This window comes from Acomys russatus, chromosome 27 (assembly GCF_903995435.1).
Source record: "Acomys russatus chromosome 27, mAcoRus1.1, whole genome shotgun sequence".
Taxonomy (NCBI): Eukaryota; Metazoa; Chordata; class Mammalia; order Rodentia; family Muridae; genus Acomys; species Acomys russatus.
The window spans coordinates 56,333,319-56,341,586 of NC_067163.1; positions in this window are offsets into that span (position 1 = coordinate 56,333,319).

Here is an 8,268-nt window from a genome sequence, read left to right on the forward strand (position 1 = left end):
GGACTCCCCAGGCTCCTTCGTCTACCGGAGCCTCGTTCGCCAACTCGGAGCCCAGGCAGAAGCCCCCAGGCTTGGCCCGGATCTTGGTTGTGTCCTGGGGACACCTGTGTGTGTGTGTGGAGTGAGCAACTGGGCGAGAGCAGGGGACCTACCTATAGCTCAACACGAACCTTCCTTTTTTGAGTCTGAAGAGAAAGTTTGTTGCTGTGGAAGTGGCTCGCTGCTGTCCTCCAAACGCTCCGAGGGTGAGGCAAGAGGATTGCCCCGAGCCTGGGTTACAAGAGCGAAACACGGTTGAGGGCCGTGGAGTTGTGCCAAGAGTGCAGGGTTCCAATCACACGGGTGTGGAACAAGGCAGAGGCCACCCGGTCACCTGTGCTTCTGCTCCGCGCTCCAAAGTCTTTCACCCAGGGGCAAACTACTCAGATTGGAAAGTCCCCTGGGACACGCTTCCCCATCCGTCTGGGGTTGCCCTTCTCCACAATTCTGATCTGACCTCCCATTATTCACCCGTGCCCAACACTATCTCCTGCCAAGAGCTGGGGAGGGGGACGTGTGGAAATTCTACTTTCCTAATACTGGGGGACGGGGGGGGGGGGGGGGGGGGCGGGCTTTGCTCCACCACAGCCCCGCTTTGTCTCTGACGTTTTACCCTGTAACTTTCTGCTTTGATGCTCACCTCAAGTGCTCAATCCGGTTTAGGTCCTCTGCTCAGCCTGGGCCTGTGCGGAATGGTGCAGAGACTCCAGGCTGAGGGTGGATGGGAGTCCTACACAGCGACTTTCCTTGTAAGCGAGGCAGAAGTGACTGAGACAGGGACTTGGTGGAAGAGCAGAGGGAGGGCAGGTAGGCTCACAGGTTCAGCAGGATCCAGTGGAAGTATGTGAGGGCACTGGGAAAGAGGCCTTCCACGTGGTGGTTCCAATTCTTTTATTTCCTTATTGGACACGGTCTCATTCAGTAGCCTAGCTGCTTTCGCCTCAGCCTCCTTCACCCTAAGATTCCTTTAGCTTACCCCACCCACCCACCCACCCAGCTTACCCTCACCCCCACCCCAAGGTTGGAGATTGAAGAACAACTTTCTGCATGCTAGGCAAGCACTCTACCCCTGTCTCACAGCTTTTACTTATTTATATATTTCTTTTGTTTGAGCCAGGGTTTTACTGAGTTCTGAGGCTGGCCTTAGAATCACCATCCTCCTGTCATCACCTGCCTCAGCCTCTTGAGTACCTGGGATTACAGACGTGAGCCACCAGGCCCAGTTTCAAAATTGCTCAGGATACCCTTGAGCTGTCTGTGAATCTCAGACTGGCCAGAAACTTAGCACATTGCAGCCAGCTGGAGTAGCAGGGAGGACAGGCGGTGTCACCAAATCAGCTGGTAACTGCACTTCACCCCTGTTAAGATGTAAGGTCCAAAGTAAGGTCAGAGTCACAGTGAGGTTCAGGGGCACTGACTCCTCAGAAAAATCTGGCTGTTGGCATGCGGCCTTGCCCTGTACTTTTTTTTTTTAATAGATGGTTGTGAGCCACCATGTGGTTGCTGGGAACTGAACTCAGGACCTTTGGAAGAGCAGTCAGTGCTCTTAACCTCTGAGCCAACTCTCCAGCCCTGTTTTTTTTTTTTTTTAAATTTTAAAATTCATATTTATTTGTGTGTGTAGGTGGGAGCAGCACCTGTGCCCCTGTTGCACAACTTGTTGGCTCAGATTCTCCTTCCACTATTTGCACACCAGGATTGAACTCTGGTCAGCATGCTTAGCCCCTTTATCCACTGAACCATTTTGCTGCTCGACCCTGCTTTTTGTTTGTTTGTTTGTTTGCTTGCTTGCTTGTTGCCTCGAACGCAGAGATCTGCCTGCCTCTGCCTCCCTGAGTGCCTGAGTGCTGGGATCACAGGCATGTACCACCAAGCCCAGCTTCCCCCTACCCTTTTGATTTTTGGTAGTGGTAGTGATGGTTTGTTTGGTTGGTTGTCTTTTGGTTGTCTTTTTCCAGACACAATTTCTCTATGTAGCCCTGTATATCCTGGATCTTGCTTTGTAGACCGGGCTGGCTTCAGCAATCAACCAGCCTGTGGGATTAAAGGTGTGTGTCACCACACCTAGCTCTGCTTTGTTTGTTTTGTGAGTAGGGGTCTCAGCCAGTCCTCCTGCCTCAGCCTCCCAAGTGTGCCCCCTCCAAGCTCTGCTTCTCCTATTTTTGGATCCCAGCATCATCTGTCTTTGGACCAAATGCAGAGAGAGCCTGGGAGCCAGGACACCCCCCAAGTATACGCCCCTATGCAAATGAGCTTCACTTCCACCCAATCAGATCTCGGGGGCGGGGCTGCGCGGGCAGGCACCTGCGGCTAGGCCTGAGCCGAGCTCAGTGCAGTCGCAGCTTGAAGGAGCCTGGACACGCAGTGCACAGCAGGTGCGGCCGGCAGGACTCCGGAGGAGGTGAGGGGGTGGGTGGGGTGCAGAGGGCGGTGTGTCTGCAGTGTCTGAGGGGTACGGGACCTGCGTTTCAGGAGTACTTGTTGAGTCTCGGTCCAACTCAAGCTAGTCTGGAAGTTACTATACAGCTCAGTCCAGCCACAGTCTCCAGAATGCTAGGATCACAAGCCTATGGCCACACTCAACTAACTGTTGGAGGTTTCTTCTTCCTCTTGAGAGGAGGGCGTCTGAGACAGGCTTCACTATGTAGTTCAAGCCAGCCTCAAACTCCGAGAAACCCTCCTCCCTCAGCCTTCCATGTGCTGGGATCTCAAGTGTGTGACCACATTCCACTGTTTGACATTTCTTTTGGGAATTTGAGAGAAGGTCTTACTCTATAGCCCAGGTTAGCCTAGCAGTCTATATAGCCATGCTTGGTGCTGCATGCATTTAATCCCAGTCAGGCAGATCTTAACAGGCCAACCTGGTCTACATAGTGAGCCCTAAACCAGCCAGGGCTATATCCTGAGACCTTGTCAAAACAAAAAGCTCTACAGCTCAGGCTAGCCTAGAACTCATGGTAGTCCATCTTTGGTCTCCCAAGTGCCAAGATCACAGATGTATATCCACTGGTAGCTCTGTTTGTGGTTTCCTTGGGGGGGGGGGTGTTAGTGGGGGACCAAGAGGTTGAGATAGGGTCTCTGTGTGTAATTCAAACTGGCATTGAGCTTTCATCAATCCTGCCTCAGTTTCCAAAATGTGGGATCACAGATATGTCCCTACTTGAGGCCTGTGTTTGGAGTTTTGGTGAGGGTTGGGTCTGAGATGTATGTCTCTGAATTGAGCACCCCCCCCCCTTTAGGGTGCACACTACTTGACATACACTGCCCATGTTTTTCTTCATGGGCACAGAACACAGGATGGAGGGACCACCCTTTGCCCCAGAACAACTCACAGACCCCTGAGGCAGTACCCCTTTCATAGTCTTGACCTGCCCTCCCGCCTCAGTCTCCAGAGTGGTGGATGTAGTGACACCCCGCGCCCCCATCCCTGCCTGGCTCCAGCCCTAGATGTAGACAGAGGTCACACACAGCTCAGGCCTCCACCTACTTGCCTGGAGCTCCTTACTGGGCAAAGTTAAGGACAGTGGTCCTGTGGGACCCAGGACAGGAATTTTGATTGTGTGAACAAACCTGAGTTCAGAGGTGCCGTCAGTGGTGGGGGCTTTGACTAGAATCCACCAGAAAGAATCTGGGGAGAGCACTCAGGAACGTTTGCAAGTTCCCACATCCCATCCCAAGCACTGGAGCTAAGGGCGGGGGCACCTACTTCAATTTAGAAGGATCAGTGTTTGGTTGCTAAGGTTGCAGGGGCCTCTGAAGAGGTGGGCTGCTCCCTCCAGATGGACCTGTCCCTCCCTGCCTGAAGAACAGAGAAAAACTTGTCCTGAAGGGGACAGAATATTGGGCCACTTAAGGCCTGAGGGCCATCTGAAAGCTGATTTGGAATTTTCTCTACTTAGTTATTTATCTCTATTTATTTATATATTTGTTGAGACAGGTTGCCTTGCCTGTTTTGGACTTGCTATGTAGACCAGGCTAGCCTCGAACTTACAGATCTGCCTGCCTCTGTCTCCCCCAGTCCTGGGATTACAGGCATGTGCCACCGCACCTGACTTTATTTTTGGTTTTTCAAGACAGGGCTTCTCTGTGTAGCCCTGGCTGTCCTAGAACTTGTTCTGTAGACCAGGCTGGCCCCAAACTCATGAAGATCTATCTGCCTCTGCCTCCAGAGTGGCGGCTCTTTTTATTTTTTATTATTTTTAATTATGTATGGGTCAGGGAAAGATACCTATGAACAGTTGGATTGGATTCCCTGGAGCTGAAGTTTTGAGCTGCTCGCTGTGAGTCCTAGGAACTAAACTCTGCAAGAGTAGCGAGCACACTTGACCACTAAGCCATCTCTCCAGCCCAAGAATTTTGTCTTTTTGAGCCAGGGCGTCAAGTTGGCCAGGCTGGCCATGAACTCCTGGTCCTCACCTAGGACGATAGATGTGAACCAGCAGGCCCAGCTTACAATGCTGGATTTTAGAGGAGACTATACTAAGGATGGGTGGGGACACCCAGCCCCGCCCCCTTGTAGAAGGGGCTGAAGGCCATTTCCAGGCCCCCGAGAGAACAGACACTATGCTATGGCTGAAGGACAGAGCCTCTGCCACCTGCCTTCTCTTTCTCTGAGTGAGCTGTCTGCCTTTGTGACCATAGCCAGATAGCCAGGCAGTGAGCCTAACCTTGGCTTCCTTGGTTTTTTGTTGTTGGTTTGAGACGGTCTTGTGTATCTCAGGCTGTCCTCAGGGTTGCTATGCAGCTGACGATGACCTTGAACTATTGGACCCTCTGCTTCTCAGAGCAGGGATGACAGACATGTGTCACCATACCCGTATGTTTGCCAGTGATGTGTGTGTGTGTGTGTGTGTGTGTGTGTCTGTCTGTCTGTCTGTCTGTCTGTCTGTCTTCACATATCTGGATTGCAATCCCACGATGACACTATCAGGCCCAGCTGGCCACCAGCAATACGTTTGGAGTGTGTAGCTGGGCCTGGTGATGCACACCTTTAATCCCAGCACTCGGGAGACAGAGGCAGGCGGATTGCTGCGAGTTCGAGGCCAGCTTGGTCTATATAGTGAGTCCAGGACAGCCAAGGCTACACAGAGAAACCTTGTCTAAAAAAAAAAAAAGTTTGGAGTGTGGCAGGCTGATGCTGGGTCCCATGCCTGCTCCTAACTGGGAACCTAGGAGACTTGCCACCTGGCCCTAGGGCAAAGCCCACTCCCTCTGGATACGAGGACCCCTGTCTCTTGGTAGCAGGGCTGTTTCTGTGAGGCAGGTCGTGTGTTGATGGTGTGGGTAAACAGTAGGTGCTCAGTTGAAGCAGATACAGTGAGCAGTTTCCAGGCAGAGGGGCTGGGGAGGCCCCTCTTGTCCCTGACTCACTCTTTCCTTCCTTAGGTATTAGTTTCCCCCAGGTCAAGACGAGGCCTAAGAAGGGAGCAGTAATGGTGGCTAAGACACGGCGTCCCCACAGCCGTGGACTCAAGCTTCTCTCACTTTCTTTCCCAACCTGCAACCCTGGTAGTCCAGGCCACAGCTCCTCCTAATGTGTGCTATCCTGGCTTCCCTGTCCCCAGAGCCTCTCTGCCCACCACAACCACTAAATCCAAGAAACCTGAATCAACACAACCCTTCCCATAGTGCCTTGCTCCTGCTCTCCACTATCTGCTGCCCTCACTCACCCTGTCCAACCTCGCTGAGGGAGTGTGCGTTCCCCCAGGGCAGATGGTAAGACAGCTGCGCTTCAGCGTCAGGGTCAGCATCGGCCTCGCTCCTCAGGACCTTTGCATTCGCTCTACTGTCCACCAGGCAGGCTTGCCCTTCGTCCCTACCTGGACGCCGTCCTCCTCTCCACAAGACCCTTCCTCAGGCAGATTTGCCTGGACCATGGGCTCTCTGCCAAAGCCACTCACACTTTCTTGCCTTAATCCTCCCATGTTTTTCTTTTCTCTGTTTCTCAGCCCCCCTCAAACCCGTTATGCAGCCGAGGCTGGCCTTCTGCGGCTCCACCGTCCAGCTGGCTGGATGGCAGGCATGAGCCACCAGACCAAGCTGCCATTTCTGTTGCTTCCACAGACCTTCCCCAGACACAGTGACATGTCTGCCATTGACCAGAGGGGTGACCGTTGTCCACCCCCTTGTCTGAGCATCCCTGACATTTCTGGGCATACGTAGAGGACACAGGATGTCCCATACTTCACCTCTGGTTTCCATCTTGTATGTCTTGGGGCTTTTGAGGCCATGGGTAGAGTCCCTTCCGCCCAGTGCTGACAGATGTGTTAATTTCCCGAGCAGGGAGGCCTGAGCCTCTAAGGACCAGCTCCCCACGGGTAGATCTTTCTGTGGAACAAAGAGGGAAATCTTGGGCTGTCCCTGCAGCCACTGCGGATGCTCACGGGGCATGGCTTAAGGGCCTTGAGTGCCTGTCCCCCATATGAGGCAGCAGGATCAGGCTCAGAGCATGAGTCTGTCCCTGCTCCTGGGGCAGTGGTCTTGACCAGACGGGCTCACACACACTCCTCCTTATCTTTTGAGACAGTCTCTCACTGAACCTGGAGTTGGCCATTTTTGCAAGAGTGGCTGACCATCAAGTCCTCGTGATCAGCCTGGCTTGTATGTGGGTTCTAGGGATCAAAGTGAGGTCCACACCCAATGACCCTTCTCCTCAGCTACCCCCCATCTCATCTTTCTCTCTCTCTCTCTCTCTCTCTCTCTCTCTCTCTCTCTCTCTCTCTCTGTGTTAAAATTGAATTTTATTTTAGGTGTAGGGGTTTTTGTTTTGTTTTTTCATTTTTGTTGTTGCTGTTGTTTTGAGTCAGGGTCTTACTATGTGTCCTTCGCTGGCCTGGAACTCACTATGCAGACCAAGTGCTAGGATTAAGGGCGTGCACCATGCCTGTTTTCATGGGGCAGTGTGGATGGAACCCGTCTTCATGTGTGCCAGGCAAACATTGCTAACTGGGTGAAAGCATCTTACAGAGCAGGGTCCCACGCTGTTGCCCACAGGCCATCTGTGGCCTTAGGTTTGTGTTATATGTCATGAGGTCCTTTAAAGGAGACCTGGAACTCTGCAGCCCAGGGCTCGCCTAACACACACGAGGCCTTGCCTGTCAACATATCTTCAGCCCAGAAAGAAAAAAAGCAAATAGGAACAGCGCTATGGGCCCTCGACCCAGCTCTGGACAGTCAGCCAATGGCCACCATAGCTCCTGACACAGTGTCTGTCCCACTGAATTCAACATCTGTCCCCATCTTCAGCAGACCAGGGGGAATATCAGAGGGTTCTCAACTGAGCCTGTTTCCTCAGCGATACCAAAGGAACCTATGTACACAGGGGCCCTGGGGGCCTCCCTAAAATTCTGGAAATGAGCTTTGCCTCACCCCCTCAGATCTCTCAGCACCTCATGCTAAATGCTGCATACTCACCTCCATAGAGAAAGTGGAGCCCCACAGGGACAAGACCCCCGGTATCTGGGAGTGTATGCGTGTCAGGGGACCAGCCCAGATCTGGAGGTCTGCATGTGTCTCGGGAGGCGAGAGCTGCCAAGGGAGACCCATGTACCTTTGAAGAATACAAAAGAGTTTGGGGTCACCTTATCTGTGTTAGGGGACTGACTCGGTGTTTGACAGTCTGTGTGATGGACGAGTGATTGTCACTCATTGGAGATTCTGTAGTGGGCCTCATGTTGGGGCTAGTGTTTGGAGAACAGTGTGGATTACGGACATGTCTGTGTTTTTGTTTTGTGAGATGGGATTTCACTGTAGCCCAGGCTATCCTGGAACTCACTACTTAGCCAAGTTGGCTTCAAACTAAAAGCAATCCTCCTGCACTCCAGGATGACAGGTGTCACGTGAGGCCAAATCCTTTGAAGACTTTTGTAGGCAGGGATCCAGAATGTTTGATGATCCGTAATGTTATATGCCAGTGGACGGAGGTATCCCCCAAGTATGGGTGCAGTCTTCCCCGATTCTGTCCACATTCTCTCTGTTTCCCCAGCTCCCCAAGCAGCCCAGCGAGCACTCAGCATGGGACTGTCCAGGCTGAGGAGAGGTGACACCCCCCCCCCCCCCAAGCCATGGCTGAAAGCACTAGGCACCCAGGCAAGCTTGGATGCCCCAGATTGACCGGGTTTTAATGATGTAGCTAGCTTCATCACTAAGGGGAGTGGGCAGGGGGAGGTGTGGGGAGAGCTGGGCACCAGCACCTGCTCAGCCGGCCCCGCCCACTGCCACCAGGTCCCG